This window comes from Drosophila eugracilis, unplaced genomic scaffold (genome assembly GCF_018153835.1).
Source record: "Drosophila eugracilis isolate 14026-0451.02 unplaced genomic scaffold, ASM1815383v1 contig_2154, whole genome shotgun sequence".
Classification (NCBI taxonomy): Eukaryota; Metazoa; Arthropoda; class Insecta; order Diptera; family Drosophilidae; genus Drosophila; species Drosophila eugracilis.
The window spans coordinates 1,092,411-1,115,746 of NW_024573038.1; the positions used below are offsets into that span (position 1 = coordinate 1,092,411).

Below are 23,336 nucleotides of genomic sequence, written 5' to 3' on the forward strand. Positions count from 1 at the left end.
AAGCTTCTTCAGCGCCCAACAAAGTGGGTCTGTTTATGGACTCTGGCATTGATTGGGGACATGTCTGGCTTTTGGCAATCGAAAATCGTAATGCGACTTGATTTGTTTCGATTATTTTTATACATTTCTGATTGCGTTCTGATGCCTGCAAATGTGCCGTAAAAAGTAACTGAATTAACGCTCAAGAAGTTTCCCACTTAACTCGCTCCTCATTTCTGGATTTGCACTGAGATTGGAAGGGCAGCCACTTCCTTCGATTCTGGCTCCCCCATGAATAAATGCATCAAAATCAAAATGGAGTCGGGTCCTTTTTGTTTTTCCGAATTTTCCCTTTGCCCTGCTGTCATGCTGGCTTGCTTTAAAATTCATTCCATTGCTGTGCCATCTAGTCGATAGTTGATGATGATCATCAATATGGGGCCAGAAAGCAGAAAGCTGCAGCTCTGAGACAGAGCCGGAGCCCGGGATGGAGCAACTAGAGGCATCCCCGCAGTGGCAGCTTTGACATTGAGCGTATTTGTCAGGCACACAGAGTAGAGTCCCCCTCTAACAATTCCCCAATTGATAGTAGACTTGCTCGGTGTTTGTGAACTAGAGCGGAGCGGTGAGGGGTTAAGGGGATAAGTTCGGTCGGTACGTGCCCGGCAGAGGGAACTCTTTTCCTTTGACGCTGACTGCATGCGACAAAATTTACTTGCTCGCATTTATTACATGCAATTTGGTGGCCCAGTGGTGTTGCCTTATGTTGTTTACTCAGCCAACTACACTCCGCCCGATTCTCGGAAAAATATATACCCAGAGAGATGTGATAACTTTGATGGGCAAGGTAAATAGTGGAGACCAGGACGATCCGTCACTTGCATTTACGGATGGTCACGTGGGTCCCACTGAAAAGAGTGTTTCGGTTGTTTGACTTCTGTCTAATATGAGGTAAATAAATTGATTGATGGTTTCTGGGATTCGTTTTCTCTTAGAAACCGCAAATAGTGGACTGATCATACACAAATGAATTGCCCTAATCGAATCATGTTAAATATTAGAGGTGTTATGACACCTCTAGCGATGACATTCACAATCCACTCAATACAATTGGCCAAACGCATTTCCAACTAAAAACAACCCATTAAGTTAATCTAAGCAAATGTATCAAAATGTCAGAGCTGCAATAATATCGCCCACCTGACAGCTGTCAGAGCAATGATGGATTAACCATACATGTTCTGACTGCGGAGATAGCGATGTCGAATGATAAAGCCCAACAAGGGGATTAGGCGGAAAGCCGAAGCATTGCCTATAATTTCTCGGTAACGGAGATAATCTGCGGGTTCCTATGAATCGGGATTAATCAGTGCCTTGTATTTTGAAATGTCACATAAATATATCGCTTTGAGTTAAATCTACATATCTGTTGAGGTTTTTTCTCGGACCATAAATTTCCCGCTCGATATTTCACAGCAATTGCCCGTCCGGATATATTTTCACTGTCATATTTTGTACTTTCGCTAGCTGTGACACGGACATGCCTATAAATCACATTTGGCAGCCCATTGCCACGGTCCACTCTCCCACTCCACACTACCCACCACTGCCATTAGAAGTTTGTTGATGGGAAAAAGTTAGCACACCCGCATATCCATTCCGGGGCATCGATCTGGGAGTCCAGTTCCATGCACTCACAAATCACTCGAAATATTATGGTGCTTCGAACAATTTGTATGCATCAAATGCAAATATATAATATAAAGCTTCGTATGACATGTACTACACAATTATGCTGCTCGATTGTTGTTTATTGGGTGTCCTCCTCATCTCGGACGCACATGTCCAACTTGTTTCTTATTTGGCCCAACTTTTGCACCGCTTTTGATGCCGAGCAGCTGCAGGTGTCGTCGCACTTAGGCATCGAGCAGCCGAAACCGGAAAAACTTGTGTCAGCTAAGAAAATATACACAGAACAAGGAAAACTTTGCCTACGATATGTACTTTAGAATATCGCAAGTGTCGGGCCATGGATCAAAGTTTCTGAACAGCAAATTGCTGACTGAAATGAAAATAAAACTCTCGTTGATTGAATTCCCTTTGGCTCACTGCACATGTAGTAGATCAATGTCCAGCACAAAGATGTTGCTTATACATAGTTTTACATTGGATAGTGTTTTCTAATCATTTTAAAACTAATTTAAATTAATATATCATAAAAAACATTGTTTTGAAATGTAATCGCTATTACACCCTAAAATGTCTCCACTCTAATGTTTTAAGGGGGCACTCACACTTTGTTTACAATCTCCTTATATCAGAACGAGCTTGTTTAAGACTCGCAATCAAAAATTAATTTTTTCATAACTCAATTTATATTTATTGGCCTGCCAATTGCCCAGGCTTCCGTTGTCTGCCTTACCAAGAAGGCAGATCTGCCCGCAGACGCCGATTTCCCATCAGAACCTAGAACATTTTCGCATGATTTGGCCGCCTTTCCACTCCGTCAGTCAGAAACAGTCCTCACCTCACCTCCCAGCATTTAGCTCATCTGCTGTCCGATACAATTGTCTATATATTTAGCCCACGGTTTTCGGTTTTTATTTTTCTTTTCAGTTTGCATGTGCCGCAGCGGAAAAAGAACCAGAGATATCCATAAATAACTGATTCGATTTTTTAGGTATCGCCAATGCCTCAAGTAGTGTGTCGACAACTTTACGAGCCCACAAGGATTGGGATCCGATGGGGTAAGGTGGGGCAGGGTGCCGGGTGCCGGGTGCCGGGTGGAAGGTAAACGCCTCAAGTGCTCAGTGCTGGGAAACTTTTGCCGCTGGCCTTTGTTTCGCTTTTATTTTTCCTGATGAATTCAACAAATATTGACAACGTGCGTGCCAAACACAAAATAAATCATAGTCGATTCTCGTTTTTATTTTCCATTTCTCGTTTTTTCCTCGCCTTTCCTCTCGTATTTATTTACATGCCGGAAGAAGAACGCCGAACGGGAATGAAAACGAAAAAGAAGTCGACAGCAGCAGTGGCAGTGGCTGTGGCAGCGACGCACGTCATTAACAGCTCGTTTTCCCAAGGGGGTGGGCAAGAGGGGTTGGGTGCTGTTCTGGGTTGGGAGTGGGCGGCAGCGGGAGCGGGAGCGGGAGCGGGGGCCTAAGGCGCATATCTCTGTGTCATATTGGGTTCGCCTCTTGGGGCCATCTAGCAAATGGAAATAAGTTTGTACATTGGCATGGAAACTATTTTGTACTTAGCATTGAAATTGTTTTCTACTTTGATTTGCCTTTGCAAGATAGCAAGTGGGTTGATTGCTTTAGTGAAAGTTCTGTTTGTCAATGTATCGACTTCGGAAAAGCCAGTTGCGGCTTCTTCATATTTGCCGGGGATGGGTGAGATGTTTGTAGTCAGCAATCTCACTCACCCAGTGCTCACTCGAAATGTTTACTTATCCCTTCTGCGAAAATACGGTTTTTTAATGAGAATGGATAAGTGAAAATGGGAAAACAATAAAAGAAAACACACAACAGAAAAGAAGAAGAAGGCAGGGTTAAGTATTTAAATTAACATTGCTTGCCGTTTAGAAATTCTTTTTAAGTCCAAAACATATTCTAATAGTTTTAAATAAAAAAAACCTTTTAAAGCAATAAAAAATCTCAATAAATTATTTAATATCTAAAATCTTTGGTATTTTAGGAAAATTGTTCGCAATTGCGTTGACTACGAACAAGCTTATATAAGCTTCACCAGCTTCACCAGCACTAAAATGCTAGCTTAAAGCAAGCTTATATTAATGGAAAAATAACAAAATAATGCAATTAGTAATTATGAGTTCTATTAAAAAGATTTATTGCTGGTCATTAAATATTTTTGTCACGAATACAATAAACTTTTTTGCTCTCCTATTAACGGCTATAAATTACCTAGTTCCTTGGCCTGGGGATTTTCTCTTTCATAAGGAAAGAGTCATTATGTAAAAATTTGAGTCTATCAAAGAACTCATGGCTATTAAATATAAATGACACAACATGATAGGTCTGGAAAAAAGGGTCAAACGGCTCCGTCGATTTTCCCCACTTATCTAGTTATCCTCCAGAATTTGCCTCGCCTTTTTCTTCTTGTGCGTCTTCCCAAACTTTTTGGCCTGGCTGTCCCTCAATATTGGTTGTGGCACAAGTTTTCCCATAAAAATTAACTAAATTGGCTTACCAATTATCAGAACTCAATAGCAATTAGTTCGGGAACCACTTCTTCTGGGTGGAACCTCAAGTGGATTCAGTTTTTCTTTAAGGCTCCTCCTTGTGAAAATGCTTAGCCGAGTTTAAGCTGCATATCTGCGGCATTTGGAAACTAATGAGCCCTGAATGTTGCCAAATTATTGATGCCATAGAAGGGCAACAAAATGCAAGTTCCTAACGGATCCAGATCCTCCCTTTCCTGCTTTCCGATACCAAATGAGCCGCATGGAGCACACAAAGCAAATTAGTTACGCCTAATTTGCAATTCATTTCAGGCAACAATTGACTTTGCCATTGATACAATTTGAATACGTCCAACCCATCAGACCTCCGACCCCACGCCCTCTAAGCCCCATTTCACATGTCGACGGCTGTTGGAGGCTGTCTATGAGCTGCTCACTTTCCATGTGGACGCCTCAAGAGCCGTCTAAGATGATTGATTTTGTGTTCGTAAGTGGAGCGGGGCGCAAGGAATCAAATTAAAAATCCTCACACCATCGAAAGCCATCGAGTGCGCAGAAATTGAAGTGTGGAAAGCGGAATTTGCTGGCTGTAAAATTCAAGGGCTTTGGGAATTTAAATTGCATAAAGATGATGTGTGTGCTTTTACTTCCCTTAAATATATTAATTCTAAGCTGATAATGCAGGTTGGGAATGTATAGGATCAGGCAGAAGAATCGCAGGATATCCAGGAGCATTTAAAGGATGTGAGTGAAAGGTGTCCTATTGTATCGTTCTTTCTGAATGATTTCAGTCTCAAAATTTGTTTAACCTTTCTGATGTATCAACAAAGACATTTCCGACCTTATAATGTCTAATGCCGATAAATCTTTCTGTATCTTTGTTAATTTGTTTCTTTAAACAAACAGAAAGAAAGCAGAAAGCTTTCAGCTAGATTCGATATATTTGGTCCATTACTTTTAACCAGAAAACGTAGAACAGTATTCCCATATCCCGGGGAGATTGGAAAGGGAAGCGAAGAAAGAGAGAACAAAGGACTATAAATTATATTGCCTGAATTAATTTAGCTCCCAGGCAGAGCTTGCAACTTTATCACCTGCTCTAGCTGGTTCTGGTGCCAATGGCAATTCCAATTGCCATTTGCGTCTTTGCGTCTTTGGGGCGCCACATGCAGTTGGTATGTGTGGGGTCGTGTATCCATTTGGCAAGTGCAACTCTCATCGGGGTAGTTGCAAATATTTAGCTAAAATATGCCACACTTTAACATCCTCAGACAGCAGAGAAATTCAGAGTGCTGCCGCAGTTCCTGTCCTGCCCCCGATCTGCCGTTCCGCCCGAGGCTCCTTTTGTTGCCGACTTGGTTGTATAATTTAATAAGGTCTGGTAAAAGGTATTGGCCCCGGCACCGGGCTAAAAGGAAGTTGCACACACTAACACACACACACACGCGTACGCACTGCTAACGGGCCCTGTTATTGCTGCACGTTTTGTAGTTTTCGACAGGTGGGCGGTGGGTGGAAAGAAGGGTTGGGTGGGAATGCATAATTTCATTATGCTAACCGAACAAAGGCTCTGGGAGCAGGCAAAGGATCTGTGCCAACGGGAGATGCAGATACAAGGGTTAAGGATGGCAGCAAAAAACGTATTTAAGGATAAATTATTAGGAAATTTGAATTTTCTGAATTAATCATTAAGATATGTAAACTAGTTGGAGGAAACTTCCTTGAGCATTATAGTTTCCTTTTCGAATGCCATGGCCGCTTCACTTGAACAAAAGCTTAACAGCCAGATCTGCGCCCTCGTCATTAGTTCGTTTAGCCGCCTTTGTATGTTTTATTCCTGTCCATGTCCTATAAATTACTTAGTGCTTTTAGGTTGCTGGGCTGGCCGGCAATCTGGCATCGTCTTCTGACTCCTCCTGACTTTCCTAACTTACTAGACGCTTCATAAATTTCAATTTATCTTTGGGACCCGTCCGGCGCCCACTCGTCTCCCCGGGCCATATTTATTTGCAGCTGTTGACAAGTAACATTAGGTTTGGAGCGAGGACAGAGCGGGGGATACAAAACGCCCCTAATGCATAGTGTGCCAGGGGCAAGAGGCCAAGAAAAGGGATACAGGACACTGGGAAGGTAGAAGTTTTTTACGACAGGCCATTAAATTTATCTACTTTGTTGGGAACAAGGTGAGAATAATAGGACTTCGACAAAGTAAGTGCATTGTAGGTGCATTATCTTCAGACTTAGGCAACTCAAATGGGTTATCGATTAAATCGAATGCGCATAAAAATCTCAAACTTTATAGATGTACAACTTCCTTTAGTGAAGAATGGATAAGCCAATTGAAAATATCTGCTAACCAGAAACCTAGAATAATCTTAAGATTATGGAATGTACACTTTCTTGTTTTGAATGAAAACAAAGAATTAGCACCATTTAAGTTTGAAGACTATTGATTAATACCGAGAGAAAACCTGAAAACTTAATCCGTTCTTGTTTCGGCATTGGAGTTCTCATTAAAGTTTCCTTCAGTTTTTCCACCTACAGAAAAGTTTGACTCTTGAAAGAGAAAAAATTGAAGGGGGCGAAAGTTGTACTCATTAGCATGCGGTTCTTGGTTTTGTATGGGATGTCGGCTTATGCGTAAGCAACTTTCAACAGCTGACAACAGCTTTGGCTGCTGAGGGGTTAGGGATTAAGGGGGACAGAGTCCGGACGGTGCCTTAACCCCTTGGCCCTAAACCCCGAGACAAAAGTGAAACAGCACGCAAGCGAAAAAGTTTTCCTATGCTAAAACCAGGATTCCAGATACTGGGGATGTCGTTTTGCGGTTGCTTCGCTCCCTCGCCCTCTCTTTCAACCTGATGTCTCCTCCTTCTGCCCCCGTCTGAGTGTGTGCATCTGATGTTCTGTCAAAACTGTCTGCATCAATGAAAGCGAAAACTAATGCCACCGTACACTGGGAAAAACTGAGGGAAACTGAGGGAAACTGAGGAATTAAGTGGTAAGGATGATGGCATGATAATATTTTAAAACAATCACATAATAAACAGTAAGCTTATTAGAAATTATAACTATTTTTTAATCTGGCAAGTCTTTTAGGCTGATAATTAATTGCAAATGTTACTTTTTTCTGTGTTTTCACCCACTTTCGCTTGGTTTTCCCACATTTACCCACCACCCTCGCAAGCTCACTTACCAGACAAGTTGAGAGCAATCCACATGCATAGTTTTTCGAGTGCAATTAAGTGAAATTCGTATTAGTTAGTGCGGGAGGAGTGCGGAGGGCGGTCGGCCAGGACATGTGGCAGCGAAGAGTATTAGCTAAAGGATGAGATGACACACACAGAAGCCAAACTTGGACACGTTGCCATGGCAGTGCTCCACGCCGAGCCACCGAGCTATCGAGCCACTGAGCCAACGCCAAAGGAGCTGCACAGAAATTCCGGGGGCTGTAGCAAAAGTTGTCGCTGCTTCTGCTGCTCCTTTGATAATGTGAGTCACATGTAACACGCGCTCGCATACAAAGCATGTCATTAAAAGTTATTCCACCTCCTCTAGGATCCCCTAGCACACTCCCGCCCATTCGCATGGCACATTGCTCCGAATAGCCATCTCCACTTTGAGATATCAAAATCTAAATACATTTCAAATTTACGTCAGAATGTGTGTTTCCAATGCACGAATTTCTGAATTGAGTCCATTTCATTTGAAGGTTTATGGAAACTTATAATTAATGGCAATCCAGCAAAACAAAGACCAAGGATTTTATAGTCGAGTTATCACGCTAAAATATTTTAATACTTTTACCAAACAGCAAACATGAGATACACGATGAAAACTTTCTTAAAGAAGTATATTTTTAATAGAGTTTCCTTGAATGCAAATCCAGTTTCTGTAGAAATTGTTTCAACGTCTAAAATATTATTAAAACTTTTAGAAGCGCAGAATTTTCAAATATGAAAGAAGTTTAGCTCTGCTCTTAGCTGTTAAGCTGATGAAGTAACAAATATGAAAGAATATAATAGGAAGAATATATATAGGATAATGTGATTCTATAATAAAAATCCGAACTTAAAGTTTCATTCAGAGGTCTTCATGTCAATTCCCTTTTTACATATTATGACTGAAATCAATTTTCATGAAATCCTGATCATTTTTTATTTTATTACAAAACAGGGGCTGTTAATCTAGCCCTGCTAAATTATAATTTGGTTTTACCACAAGAAGTTCTGATTGTAAAGGAATAACTGCCTTCCTCAATAAGCATCCTCAATATGAAAAGGGTCCTTGGTTCCGAAGCTGCTTTCTGAATGCTAAGATTCCCTAAAGCATTGGCTTTAAATTCATGGCTACACTAAGCATTAAGGTAACCTTTCAACATTTTTAATAGGGTTTACTCTCAGGAGCAGCCAGGGCAGGAGAAGCTGTAGCAACCACAGCAACTGGGCCATCATATAAAAAAAGTAAACGAGCCGAGACAAAATTACACGAAAATATGTTTGCACAACTGGGTCGGGTCATGTCCAATGAGGTTCGTCGCAGCTTTTGTCGCCGGTGGCCAGGAGTGTGCCTGCGTATGGCATGTGTCCATCGGTCCATTTGTCCGGGAACAGGACATCGGAGGCGGCGCTCGTTGGTCGCTTGGCTGGTGTATCCAATTCCATTAAAATCAATTTGTCTATTTATTTAACCGATAATCTGCCGATGCTTCAACTGCAAGCTGCCGGACAGCAAGGCTTCGCCTGCCCCACTCAAGTGGGGGGTGTAGAGTGGGTGGCGTTGGCAAATTGTACATGCATTGAAAGGATACGACAGGTGACAGTGACAGCGGGAGTCAGGACGGGGGAACGGCGATGGGGACGAGTAACCACTACTGTCAGCCTGCTGCCCTGGTAAGGCTCTAATTTGTCAACATCAGGCCAGGTGAAATGTTTTAATTTTCTGCTCACACTTTGGCGTCCAAACGTCGATTTATTATCATCCCACCGGAGCCCTGCGACCCCACCTCGTTCCTAGTGGGGGTCGTTGGGGTCACCTCTGTGTAGTCAATATTTGCGTCAAAGGAGAGCATCATCTATGCAGGTGGGATAGGTAGGATAGGACAGGTGGTTTGGGGGCTTTGTCGTAGTTTTTACGACACTATTAACATCATTGTGTATGTGTGATTTATGTGGGGGGCGGTGCCAAGGCCATCCTTCCATCCCGCCCCCTGGAGTAATGGTGGCTCACTTGAACTTTGATGGCATTCCTCCTTCGCTCAACTTTTCCACGGATCGTTCTGGCCAGGCCCATAAAAATTGACTCGGCGCCCGGAAAAGTAGGCAACATAAAAAGCATTAGGCCAAAAGCAAACAGAAAGGACGATGGGCGATGGACAGACGACCGAACAGCTGCCTGAGTTGATTTTGACATATGAGAACCATTTTGGCTCTATACATGGCACTTAATTATACTTCGGAACGGGCTGGCGACTGTACTTTGGCTTGCGGTTATTTGATGATTTCGGTTAGGGCTCTTTTCCGTTTAGTGTCCCTTAAAAGGCGAGATGCGTCAATGAGCCTCTATTACATATTGATTCGATGGCATGTGCCATTAGGCGTAATCATGTGATTCGTTTTAGATTACTACCGAACTCTTCCCTTCATTAGTACTTCGCACTTGCTGCTGTCAAAGCTCTAAACTTACTGTTTATCACAACGCTTGATAGATTTGGGAAAATTCGAAATAATAGAATCTCAGTTCTTCAAAGGTATTCTGAAAACAAGTGTCTAGTTACAAAAGAATCAGCACTTAATTCAGTTGTCCAGTGGAGAATGAATTCTCCGAAAAGCTGCCATAGTCACCCGCTCTGTGCCCAACAGTTAGTCCTCGTAGGCTTTTCGCTATTTCAAACTTTCTTGCCATTTTCCCGCACATCAATCAAATTCCTCCGGAGCACTTACCCATCGTCGAGGAGGAGATGGTATGGAATGGCCATGGCCTTCGCTTTAGTGCTTTCGCTGACAGATTTTCCGTCCGTCGACTTCCTCTGATATTTTTTCCTTTTCCCACTGCTGGCCACTTGAAGCGCAAATAATTGAAATTAATAAATTGAATTTAATTGACAAGCATTTGGAGTCGCCTGCGAGGAAGGCCCTTGAGCAGAGGAAGGGCGAGAGCGGGGATGTGGAGCCAATGAGAAGTGCGTTTCTCAGTTTTCCTTCACTTTTCACTTCTCCCAGCTGTGACTTTGCTCGCCTTTCAATTTCCGCTGCATAAATCTTGTATTGCCCTGGAACTTTGCAAGTCGAATGCAGAGAAGGCAAAGCTAATCGTCAGTGAGCATTTGCTAGCTGCTAGCCGCCTTGCATTTGGCCATTTGCCTTTTCGGTTTCGAGTTTCCCTTCCATTCCAATGCGTTTTGTTGGCCCTACTGCTGCTGCTGCTGCTGGCTTTGGAGTAAATTAACCAAAAGGCATTGGCAAACACATCCGAACTCCCCGTTCCCGCCAAATGCTCTGCCTTATTTATGCGCACTTTGGCCAGGTTGACTTTCTGCGAGTGCACAACATGGCGTGTACTTGATTTAAGATTGCCCGATTGAATGTGGCCTGGTTTAAAGCTGGAGCCAAAAGATTAAGATAGTTTGCTCGAGATTGGATGATTAATTGTGACTGGGGTCAGCGAACTCAATTAGCTGCCGGGCATCGATTGCTGGAAACAATCAATCACAGCAGGCGGGAAAACATTTGGCGATTGCAGATTTGAGTAAGAGAAATGGTCCAAACGAGCGTTTTTAGGCGCTGGAAGGGGTTTTAAGTTAAGCCTTAAACTTTTCTCGAATAATTCCCTTAAGCAGGCTTAACTCCCCCTCCCCAGGGTAACCGCAAAAGTGGGTTTGCTTCTTACACTTTACTAAATTTATCCTATTAGCTGCGCTTGATAAACATTCTTAAAATGGTCCCATGCCCAGGCAACTTTGAATCTAATCTACACACACTTGCCAGCTCATAAGTCCACCCCCTGCCTTCTGCCCCCTGCCCTCTCCTTACAGGATGTTTGAGCAGTTAGGCAAGCTGATGACTTAAATGTCCTGATGATGACTTCGCTTGACGTCATTCTGTCGGCAGCTTGATGGCTTGATTATATCCTTTTTGCCGCAGTTACTGGCTCAGCTTTTTGTTTTAATTGTGGCAGAGTCTGGATCAGATATCCCCCTCCGCCTCCCGATGATTTATTTGAAACATTTTTGATTAATCGCTTGGGCCGAATGTGCGCCAGTGATTTATTGGCCGGCAGCTCGCACCTTCACGCTCGACAGGTGAACCAATTGATGGCCCCGAAACTGCATCATAATGGGCCCACAGGCATCTTTCCTGCCTTTATGCCCCTTCCAATACTCCACATGTGGCTGGAAAATATTGCGACAAAGGCGCCCTGCCAGGAAATTTGGTAGACAGGCAAAGTTTCCTTCAAGGTTCGCCAGCGACAAAAACTTTTGGCTTGGTTTCCAAATTGGCGCGGCGTCCTTTGAGCCTCTTATTTTCAGATAAGACCCGCAGAGGCTTTCATTCACACTTCCCGGGAGCTTAGGGCCTAAGACTTTGCCAAGTCTTCAAATTAGAATTTCTATAATTTTTGAGTTCTTGCTCGAAAGGGAAGGCACCTGGTAAGGCAGACGTCTGGGAAATTTCCTGTTAACATTTTTCTTACCATTTTATAAAGCGATTGGAAAATAAAGTATTTTTTTCTAATTTTCTCGAATATGTTCTTTACCAGTTCTTAAAGTATTATTTTCACTTGTATCTACCTTTTCTTGTTCAATCCATTCAAACGTTCTAAGATTTACGGCGTAACTGATGGGATCATCATTTCTTGTTTCCCAGAGTGTTTCTTATTTATCGTTGTTCTATAGATCATTCTTGAAGCCAATTTCCTTGGACTTTCTCCCTTGGCTCTAGTGCCATATTTCTCCTGCACTGCCCTGTCACCCATCCACTTTCACATTAATTTCTTCTCGCTTAATATTCAATTCGATGTCAAGTCAAATGTTCTTTATGCTCAGGCAAATTTGACAAAATTAGATAAAACGTTCGGGAAAACGGCTGTAAGGAGTCTGATTGATAAGGGCAGAGGCAGTAGGCATTAGGCAACCGCTCACTTTGATTGCAGGAGGGTCTGATGTGCAAATCATTTTCTTATTTGCTTCCTTCATTCGCCCAGAGTCATTCGACACACGCCAGCAATTCCGGGGGAACTCCCTTGCTCCTGCCGCTCGTCATCGTCATCGTCATCATCGTGTGACATCAGTTTTGATGACGCTGTCAGGTTGGGGAAGTGTGTGGGTGGAGATCTCACCAACTCACGTATGCCAGTCAAAAATGCAGTCATGCGTGTCTCCATTTCTTTCACTTTCTTTCCGGTTCCCCTGCCCAGTTTCTCTCCTTCCAGCAGCCATGTCGCTGACAGTTGAAGAAAGCCAAAATAGCGACGCAGGAACAGGAAACTTAATTGCGAAAATAAACAGTTGAGGCGAATGGAAGGGAAAATTCCATTTTATGCATAATGATTGCGGGGGTGGAAGTAATTTCTTCAGAAAAGTTCGCATACGAGCTTATATCCCACTCTCAGATCCTACTCAGTCTTATCCTGGATCCTGGATTTATATGAGTAAAGGCCACATCCTTTAGCTCCATCCAAAAGGCCAACTGGCAATTGACTTCGACTGCCGCAAATGAACCGCCTGATTGTCTTCATTGATTCCCTGCATATCCTGTGGAAAGGTGGCAAAGCACTTCATTCCGCCCGATAATCAGCCGCATTTATACACCGAGTCGGGCACAAAGGATGCGCGGAAAGGAGCTTCGGCGGCAGCTGCCGTCATTTAAAATGAACATAAATTAAATCATAAATTGCAACAATTTCCGGTAAAAACATTTACCGAGGCGAATCGCGAAGAGCGTTGGAAAGTCAAGTGAAATGTGCTGGGGAAATCGAAAGGGAAATTGTTTTTCAATGGCTGGCAAATAATTATTGTTGTGGAAAGTTCAGCCCACTGCCAATGCCGGCCCCTTTGTCCTTGAGTCTGCTCCATCAAAATCCAATTAAAAGTCAAACTAAAAGTGTCTCAGTGTCGATGGCCAGCTGGCTGTGACAGCTTGTTTTGGCTGAGGATTGGCCGGATGGCCTCCACCCTCGCTTCCCTAGTCTGAGCCATTGTCTAACCCACTCGAAGAGGTGTCGCCTGTCATCCTGCACATAAAAAAGGAGCACAGATAGAAAAACGACCCAGCGCTACACAAATCCCCAGCGAGACAACATTGTGCTTAGCTGGATGCGCTTTTTATGATGTTTCTGTGGTATCTTTGGGGGATATTAGTGTTTGTTTAAGTTTAATATATATACCGAGGAAAAGTTTTTAAGGCCATGTTTCTTTTAGTTCTTTTGAATTCCTCTTGGAACTTAATATGAGAATATTGTTTAGCATTTCAGTGGGCTAAAATTGTCCTTGAGTAACAGCTTGTCGATTCTTGGGGGATTCTCTAATAGCGAATATAGCTGGGAGCACGTGATGACCTAGGAACCTTCACACTCTCATGAGCAATGATTGTCCCTCACGTCGTCAACGACGATTGCCCTTGTCCTTACACTCGACCCTTTATTCTCTCCCCGCCCTCATGTCCCTGTTGTCCCTCGCCCCACTTCTGCGAGTCCTGGGATATCTGAGGTGCATTGTTTATGTGCTTTGGCCCGGTAAGTGGGTCTCTGATTGCGGAAATTAGCTGGTTCCAAGTCGTTGTCTGAAGCGAACCAAGCGAGGGTCATGTAGCGAGGTGCCATGTTTTCTTTCCATTTGATGGATATGCATGCAAACCGTTGTGGCCCAGCTGCCGCTGCACTTGCTCATCCTAAACAGAAGCCAGATGGTGGCTGGGTTGGTTTGGCTGGCTTTGGTTTACGTCGCTGCGGTTGGCGGTATTTACGGTTTTGCGGTTATTAAAAGTGTCAAAAGCGTGCAAATAACGATGACAGCAACAAGAGCAATTTCCGCAACGGGGGTGTGTGTGCTGGTGTGGGTTCTGCGTGGGGTGGGTGTGTGTGAGTGAGTAATGCTATCCAGGTGTCAATGTTGTGGCAAAGGTTAAAGAGCCAGCTCTTGTGCGACTATCATTAGATTAAATTGCTTCTAGATAACATTTCTGGGCCATGGGCTCATTTGCATGGACTCTGACTGTAGAAATAAGTTCGAAAATTGAAAATTTGACATTGAACTTTGATGTTTATTCCTCTAAAACTTAAAGACAAATAGAAAAGTGACATGAAATGTTGTTTTAAAATTTCGAATTGCATTCACCGAGAACATGTTATTTTTGATAGATAATAAAGATATATTCAATTCCTGATTTTGTATGCTACTTCATCTGCATCCCCTTCTCATATTCATAATGCACTAATGTCCTTAGAAGCAAAATAAATCTCAGATGTTAAAGATGAAACTCAAACCCAATAAGCATTTGTAAGGCAAAAACCATAGCTGTGCGTCAGTAAAAATCCTTTCCAAGAAGCCCATTAAGAGAAGTTATGCATAGAATTAGGATTTTAGTCCTGCCTCGAAACTTCCTCTAATGAATAGCAAGTAAAACCTGAAAATTTCATACAATAAGGAATGCTAATATTTCCATTCATAAGATTTTAAAATTTAAAATAAATAGCTTAAAATTGTTTCAATGGAAATAATCACCTTTATAATAATTTTGCATTTTCTAAAAGGTGTTTTTCCTTCACTTCTAAACTTGTTCCATCTCAGGCAGGGTGATGCAAAATAATTTAAATAGAACAGCCAAAATTTTGCCTCACGATAAGTGTAATTAAATGGCTTTTGTATGTTTCCCTACCCCTCCCCTTCTTGTCTATTTTAATTCCTTCCTTTAACTTCATACAATTTTAGGAGCAAAAAGTTCCATAGCGCCGACGATTCTTTCAGCCCGGTTGCGAGTCTCGGTGGCGCCGCATGTGCTTTAGCACCCGGCGTAGGCTCGAAATCGTGAATAGACTTAGGCCAGGGAGGCGCTGCAGGATATGGATGTGGATGTGCGGGCGGGAAATACGAGTATACGGGGCACCATTGAAAGTGCTCTCAATGTGTCTGTGTTTTTGCACTCCCATTCCCATTTCCATTTCCATTTCAATTCCAATTCGAATTCCGCTCGCATATTTGCAACAAATTTAAGTGCCCACGGAGCTCAAAAGTAGTAAAGAGGTTAAAAATCCACATAAAGCCAACATGGTTGCGACATTCTATACTTTGTGAGTCCCGATTATACGCCCTACAAAGTATGCAATTAAAAGTCGGTCGAATTCTCAAGCCACTCTTCTTTTTAGCCCGCAGTGGACCAATATTTTCATTGCTTGCCAATCGAAAAAGGTGCTGTGATAATGTAATAATTCCCCTGCCCTTTGACCCCTCTCCCAACTACGCGGCATTCATATTTTTGTGAGGAAAAGTTTCGGGGAAAAGAGGACCTGGGGGGCTGTTGATGAGTTGCCTTTGACTGCAGCCAGCCAGGGCCGCGATGGCATATTGTAAGTGTCCCATCCCCGTCCTCCGCCGCCACCATCCGCTTGGGGAAAATGCAAAAGAAAAGCGGTGAAAAGCAGCTGCCGCCGTCGCGTCCAAGCTGAGTGAGTGATGTGGCAACAATTTCGTATGCGTTTGCAGCAAACAGCCACGAGCTCGGCTACAGTAGGGATTGGCTAAGGATTGAGGTGCAAATGAAGCGTGAGGAAAGCTGATCAACTGGAAAACCCAAAGTAAATTGCTTGGATTTTGCTTTAAAAGGATACAGAAGGAACAGCGATGCAGAAAACTAGCAAAGGTTATCTTTAATGTTTGAAATTTAAAGTCTTTATAAAAAATTTAGTGAATGTTACTTATTAATCAGCTTAAGTAGTTCAGGAAACTACAGCATGTTGCACATTTTATTGACAATTCTAGCTAAAAATTTGTTAGCTGATAAAATCCAGGCATTAATTATTTACTTATAGGTATAACATTTACTTGGGAAATAACAAAACTAATGAATACTCTATTCCGTATGTTATATTAGCCTCCAGTCGTCACACGCGGGACAGTCTTCTCTGTACTTTATTTCGCTGCAAATTTGCAAACATCATCTTCTGTTCCATCGCGCAGTGGCACACGAATTCTAAAGCAGAAATTAAAATCTTAGCAGAGAAAATTGTGCTCATTGAGACGACAGAGCCAGAGACAGCTAAAACAGATGAAAAGTTCAGGGTCTAATTGAAGAGCCCGCACATGAGTTGGAATGGCCCGAAAGCTGATGATTAATGAATGATTTATGCGCTGGAAAGTGTGTCGTAATTAGCATATTATGCAAATCAAGGAAACCAGCAGAAAAACTGACCAGGGGCTTCCCTTTTCGGATAAACGGAGAAGGGCATGGGCAGGAGCTGGGGTGGGAGGTCTAGTCAGATTAAGGGTTGTCAGTCAGCTTGTGTTTTCAATTAACATGCAGCACGCTCCATTTGCTCGACTCTACTTAAAGGCTGGGAGTACTTTCCTCAGCCCTCATAAGTATGCAGACCGTCGGCTCTGTTTGTTTTCGCTTTCAGCCGAAACCGAGCTAATGTTTAATAATTGCTTTGTTGTAATTAAAACTTTGGAAAGATAAACGCCTTTATGTCTTGGTGAATTTATATAACTTCGAATTTCCCGATTGCATTGTAGACAGGCAGCAGAGCAGCCAAAGAAATGGGAAAAATTAAAAGCAATGGAAGGGAGCGGGAGCAGTTGCTAATTTGTATCTGTGTTGCGGTAGAGTGGAACGAAATCCTCCCAGTTAAGTCCATCCGATCCCTGCTCAGTGGCAGCGGCACGTACTGTTGGCCAGAAAGTAGTCAGCTGAGAACTCAGAGCCCCGAACCAAGAACCGCATTCTTGGCCGGCCTTGGCAGATCCCATTATTATGCAAACCACAGCCCAAACTTGCCTTTCGTTTCCTTTATTTTACTTGGCTCCGCCATCGAATTCTGTGAGTGTTTTTTTGCTCTTAAAATAATTTTCATCACGCCCGCTGATTGATTGATTGGTAGATGAGTGTCCCCAGCCCGTTCTGGGTCATTCAATTAAATGAATGCATTAAAATTTATATGCATCAAGTAGGAGAGCGAATGAAAAGCCTGAAATTGTTCTCGCCACAGGAAAATATTGAATTGCAATTATTTCCTCTTGATCGAGTTCATTGTTATTGTGTTCGTTAAGAGTTTATGAGAGGAATTTGTGCTGCCGAAGCAGCTTTTGGGCTTAGGGAAGCAATTAGGCGGCATTTCAACGGGTCAACGAGGCGTATGCGTTATGGAAGCGAAAATACCGCAATTAGTTGAATAGTTTTATGGGGCGCCTACTTGAATGGCACTAAATAAATGCTTGCTTGGCCCGAGATTGCCTTTAAAAACTATTCGAATTGTTTAGATGTGGCAGCGGGGCGTATACGCTACTTAAAATGAGGCCTTAATGGATGGACTTTGGATATTTATTGGCCGGTCGATTGAAGCTCAGCGGGTGCCGGGCAATAGCCGGACGGGAAAGCACAGGCAGTTTCATTCAGTAAATCACCGGGCATATTAATGCAGATGAGCCCCAGCAACTTGCAACTTAATTTGTATATTTAATTATTTTTCAATTACCATTTTAATTGATTTATGCGACAACATCATTTACAATTCCGCTGCCGCGTCGCAGCATTTCGTTTCGGGGTTAAATGTGTCATTACAATTCGGTGACCAAACATCTTCGGGAGGACAGCGTAAATCATTGCCAATTTAATTGAAAAGATTAAACATTAAAAATATCAATATTTCATTGATTACATTTCCAGGCTTAACAGCATTAATTTTGATGCCCATGTAAAGGTTTTCCGCTTCTCTCTTTTCTCTTTTCTCTCTTCTGTTTTCTGATTTCCGTTTTTGTTTGTTTTTGTTAACGGTAAATAAATGTCACAATTGTGCGAACAGAGGGCGGTGGTTCACAGCGTATAGATAGGTTAATCGCTTTAGACATATGTCCACTAAATTTGGCTAAATTCCCAAGGGAAATCCCTTGATTTATCGATTATATTCTGGGAAGATTTGATAACGTTTTCCTGAATTAAATTAAAGTATGCAAATTGAGTTTCGAATGTATGGCCACATCACTTTAAAGTATCTGCATGACATGGGCGACCCGAAGGAAACTTAATACAGACAAAGCTTAAAGAGGTGAATGCCACCTTGACAGACAGGCAACAAAATACAAAGTTGTGAATTATTAAAAATGCTTTTAGAGTCGTTCGAGCCCAGGACCTTCGTTCACTAAACGATGCCGGGTTGTAGGTTAAGTGCAGGCCTCATATTTATATACTTCGCCATGTACTCGTATTTATGTACATACGCACATGAACGCGTATGCACGTGGATCTGTTTCTGTGTCAAAGTCTTATTGAAATTTTCATGAGCCAGCAGTCCGAGCAGATAATGTGGCCCGCCTTTTGATTAGATTTTATGTAAATACTTTCTGGGCTACGAACCACAAAGATGGAAGTGCCAGGGCTCGGGGGAGAGGAGCAGCCGCAGACCGGAAAAATCAAATAAATATATAATCATGAGGCTGGCGCGAAAGTGAGCCGCGCTTTTCAAATTGGTATAAATGCGGCACGCTTTGGGACAAAAAGGCCTCGGTGGGTGACCGCCCCAGGGGGCGTATAGCCCGGATTTTCGCCCTGCGATTGTGCTAAGTCTGTTACTTAAAAGCCACAACATGAAATAAAATAATAATCAGGCTGTTGAAAGACGAGTTCGCAGTCCCTCAAGAAGCAGTCACCTGAAAGAACAGCCTTGCCACAAGAACTTTCTTTTGGTGGCACGCACTCGGGAGCTGTGCCGTTTAATTAATTAAAGGTGTTCAAATAACACACGGCCTCGCACTTGGGAATTTCCTTCTTTTCCCCCAGTACACACATGTTCTACTTTCGGTTTCCGAGTGCGGGTTCTTATATTTTTCTTTGCAAGTGCTTGGGTTATGGACACTTTGTTTCTTGGGATTAAAAAAGGAAAAGCTAACAAATCTCAAGAAAATGTAATAATTATAATGTTTCATTTCAGAGGGATTTCTCTTGAATATTTTAATAATTCTATGTGATTATATTAATAAAACGTATTTCGGTAGGGCTTATAAAACTGAGGTTAGGGATATTAAAATATTTATATAAAGATTTTATATCCTTATTTTGAGTTTTTATTAGCAATTTTAGGTAAAGTTTTTATATAAATTTGCACAAAGTTTTATTTATAAATATTTCTGTATTAATGTATTAATGCTAATGTAAAAAAGTAAATTCTTTTACTTTGTATTAATATTAGAATAATATTAGTTTTAGAACACTTAAAAAAAATGAAATTGGGTATTTTTCCTCCCGATAATTTCTCATCTGAAATGCAGGCAGCGATTTGTTCGCACAGTGCTTACCTGCTATTACCAATTATGAGTTTCTGGTCGAGCCTTGCGGCTTGTTTGAGCTCTCTGGCCACTAACTGCCACAACACCGTGCACCTCCTCTATGGTCTCTTGCTTTGAGCTGCAATCGCCGTGAACATTTCATTTGATTTTGCTTGAGTGGGATTGCAAGTTATAATTGTTGGCAATTTATTTATTACACAAGAACGAATTCTGTTAATTGGTTTGGCCCGACGCTAGCAAAGCTCATTTGCGAAATTTTCGGTTTGGTTTCGGTTGCATTGCCACGTCTCCGGATTTAAGGAAACTTTTCACTAAGACCTCGTAGCTTGCTTTCTTTGCCCTGTGTTTAATGAATCGGTGAGGATCGAGGGACAATCAAATCGAATTCAATTTGCGTTGACGTCGTCGGCAAGTTGAGTTGGTTGGGAAATTGTCACTTGAACTTTTACGGGAATCTCGGGACGGGCAGCTATCTAGTGCCGCTTCGTCGGTAGAGACACGAGAGATGGAAGAGCTTGTTTATGGAGACGCCGCCTGCTTTCCGCCAATCGCGTCCACACCCAACGCCAATTCGCACGGAACTGAGTCTGAACGCCAGCGTTCCCGCGGTCCGTCCTTAAACTTCAGCCACCCGCAACAGTTCGCCGCCTCTTCGTCGGCTCTTGGCCGGGCCGAAAGCATTCGGATACGTACGAGTGGTCCGCGTCGGCAAAGCAGTGCACAATCTCTCTTAACGAGGCTCTCTTAGTTGCCAAACTGTTGATTCAGCACGAACTAAACCAGCCAACTAAACCAACTGCAAACTGAATAAAGGGGCCAAAGGGCTTTGATTTTAACTTCAGGACTTGATTTGATTCAGTGGAATAAAAGGGAAAGTTCTTCGACCCTATAGATTACGCTAACTGGGCTGGTTTACAGGAACAATAAAGGCCAAGCAGATCAGCTTGATTTTAATTTGAATTACACTTTTTTTTTATTATTATATTGTGCAAAAATAAACCAATATAGTCAACAATATAATATATTTGAAAATGAACAGATGTGTATTAAATTGCAACGAGAAAAGCGTTAGAAAATAAATCCTGGCAATTAAAAAGAGAATTAATATGACTTTGACAGAAAAGAGATACTTATCAAAACCCAATTTGCGTAGCATTTATAAAATTAATACTCATTCGTTGTGGGTAAGAGTGAAAACAAGAAGAAAAACATAAATTAATTAAGCAACCTCAAAGCCAGAATATATTTATTGATATTTATAAAATTTAATTATATAAAAGCTAAATTATCACACACACAAAAGTGCTTTTGATGTAGAAGAAAACAAGTTCTGTCGAAATGAGAGAGAAGACTAACCTTCCCTTTGCATAAGAAGAATCTGGAATAGGAATTTTTGTACTTTCACTTCTCCACAAATGAATACCCGTTGCTCTGGGGGAAATGGCATTTACAAGGAGAATCGCACCGAGGAGACAGCTGCAAGAAGTGACAATTCACATCAGACATTCATGGCTGGAAGATAGGTATGAGTACGGTTTTTGTTATTCGCACACTCCGTTATTGCAAGATACAATAATTCCTTTCCACCTCCTGCTGCTCCGGCTTTTGTTCTTGCAGCTTCTGTGGGCTGCCTGTGGGCTGAGAAAACTCAATTATCTTGGAGCATGAGTCTGAAAAAGATGAGAAATGCAGCCTGGTTATTTTGAAATTCCAACCTTTCGGCCACCCGGACATAATCTAAGTCTCAGTTCTTGGGGTCCATTCTGTCCCAAGCTGTCCATGTCGACCGCACCTCCTCCTCCTCATTGCTGTTGTCAATTAAAGTTTCAGAAGTTGCATGTCACAGCAAATTATCCTGCACACAGGACACGCAAAAAAAAGTAAATGACAAACTGTGCCGAAGGTCCTGGGCAAATCATAAAGGCAAGTGCGCTCTTAGCTGCAAGTGGATGGCAAGAACCAGGAGGTGGATGAGGACAGTTTTTCTTCATAAACATTGGCAGTCTGTCATAACATGGCCAACACATTTAAGTGTATGATTCACATGAGGATTGCTGCTTGACAGCCAGAAGGGCACTGCCTGGAGGCCCCCACTCACCTTAACCACACACTTACAGATGTCTGTCTGTGTTTATGGGTCAGGAAAATTTGCATACCACTGCCACCTGAAAGCCATTGCAAACCGAAAAACACAAATATCAGTTGCTTTTCGAGGGTCTTAATTTATACACTCTTCCCAATAAGGCTCAGAATGGAAATTACCTGAGAGTTTTTACTAAGTTATTAGGATTGTTCTGATGAAGCTTTAGATTTCTGATTTCCCAGAAACCTTTCCAATGTTTCTAACATTCCGAATAAAGACCCTTCAAAGGATTTCTTTGCGCTTTTGCCTTCAATAAATCCAGTGCCCTTTCAACAGTTCGATGGCTAACAAAGGAGAATTTATTCAAAACCCGGAAACAATTTTCTTAATTTGACCCGAATGGAATATCCACAAATTATTTCTCCTTTCACTTTGACTGTCAACCCCCAACAAATAATAATTTATCTTCGAGAGCAAAAAATGGAAAATGAAAAGTTGCAAATTACAATGGCTTGGATCGATCGATAGTTGGCCAATATACCAGTACAGTGTGCATATGCATATGCACCCTACATCCTCCAAACATCCAATATCCAACAGCGGACATCCCCGTGCGGGTATATCCAGTATCTTGTCCCTGGTTTATTGTTGTTGCCATCCGATTGGGTTTGTAGTTGTTTATGGCACAAATGAATTGGCATCTTTCGAATACTTTCGGGTTGCCAGCCCTGCGGAGGATTTCCACGCTTCCCCCCATTCCTCACCTCCGCCCAGTCCCTTTCCGACTTTTCCCGGTGCCGCTCTTTTTCACTGCATAATCACCAGAGATGTTTGCCTGGTTGTTTGCTATTCTGTGTTTGGGGCCTGTGTCTGTGTTCTGGCAATGCATTGAACCAGAAATATGTAGATATGCCAATGAGTTCCTTTCATTTTTGGCCCTCTTTGTGTGCCATTTGCCGTTTGTGGGAGCCTGGCGCCTAAAAGTGGGCTACGAGTTCTGCCGGTAGCTTTAAGGCTAGGACTTTCCCTTTTCAGTGCGTGGAAGAGTGAGCTTGAAACTGAGTCCACTTAATTATTCAATTTCCGTGGCATTGTTCCTCGCCCTTATCGATTTTTACTTACCTTGCCTAACAATTTCTGTGTAAAGTTTACATAGGCTCGCTCAATCGCGTGAAATCGCTTAAAGTACTGAGGTTCAAAGGTCAACTGACTATTAAAAGCCTGTCAACTGTCAACCTGCGGGTCAGAATAAAATATTTCAACGTTGGTAACCTAAAGTGATTCCCGGAAAAATAGATATTATAAACAGTCAGTCCTCTCGAGCCAATTATATTAACGGTTTGCGGACTTAGAAAGCTTTTAGCTCATTGGAATAGCGGACAAATGGAGATCTAACAAATCTTGATTCATCTGATGAATGTGGACCAAAAGAATCCGCTTTTGTGGCTGCGGAATCTCATAAAAGATTAGCCACAAAAATGCTGGAGCCCCAGTTGCGGCTTCTTTTAATTATGCGAACAGGGATTGCTTTTTTTCGGTTCTTTTGTGCGAGTCGTTGGGCCACGAATGCTGAA

At 42.3% G+C, this 23,336-nt stretch overlaps 1 protein-coding gene across 1 annotated transcript in view; it reads right to left on the reverse strand.

Annotated features, from left to right (window-relative positions):
- The window catches only part of LOC108108714 (tyramine/octopamine receptor), a 31,284-nt gene extending 11,046 nt beyond the window's left edge, over window positions 1-20,238 (reverse strand). Inside the window, exon 1 of the mRNA XM_017216847.2 lies at window positions 19,689-20,238. The gene's annotated coding sequence lies outside the window, so the exon portion shown is untranslated. The remainder of the gene's footprint in view (window positions 1-19,688) is intronic.
- Window positions 20,239-23,336: the final 3,098 nt, after the last annotated feature.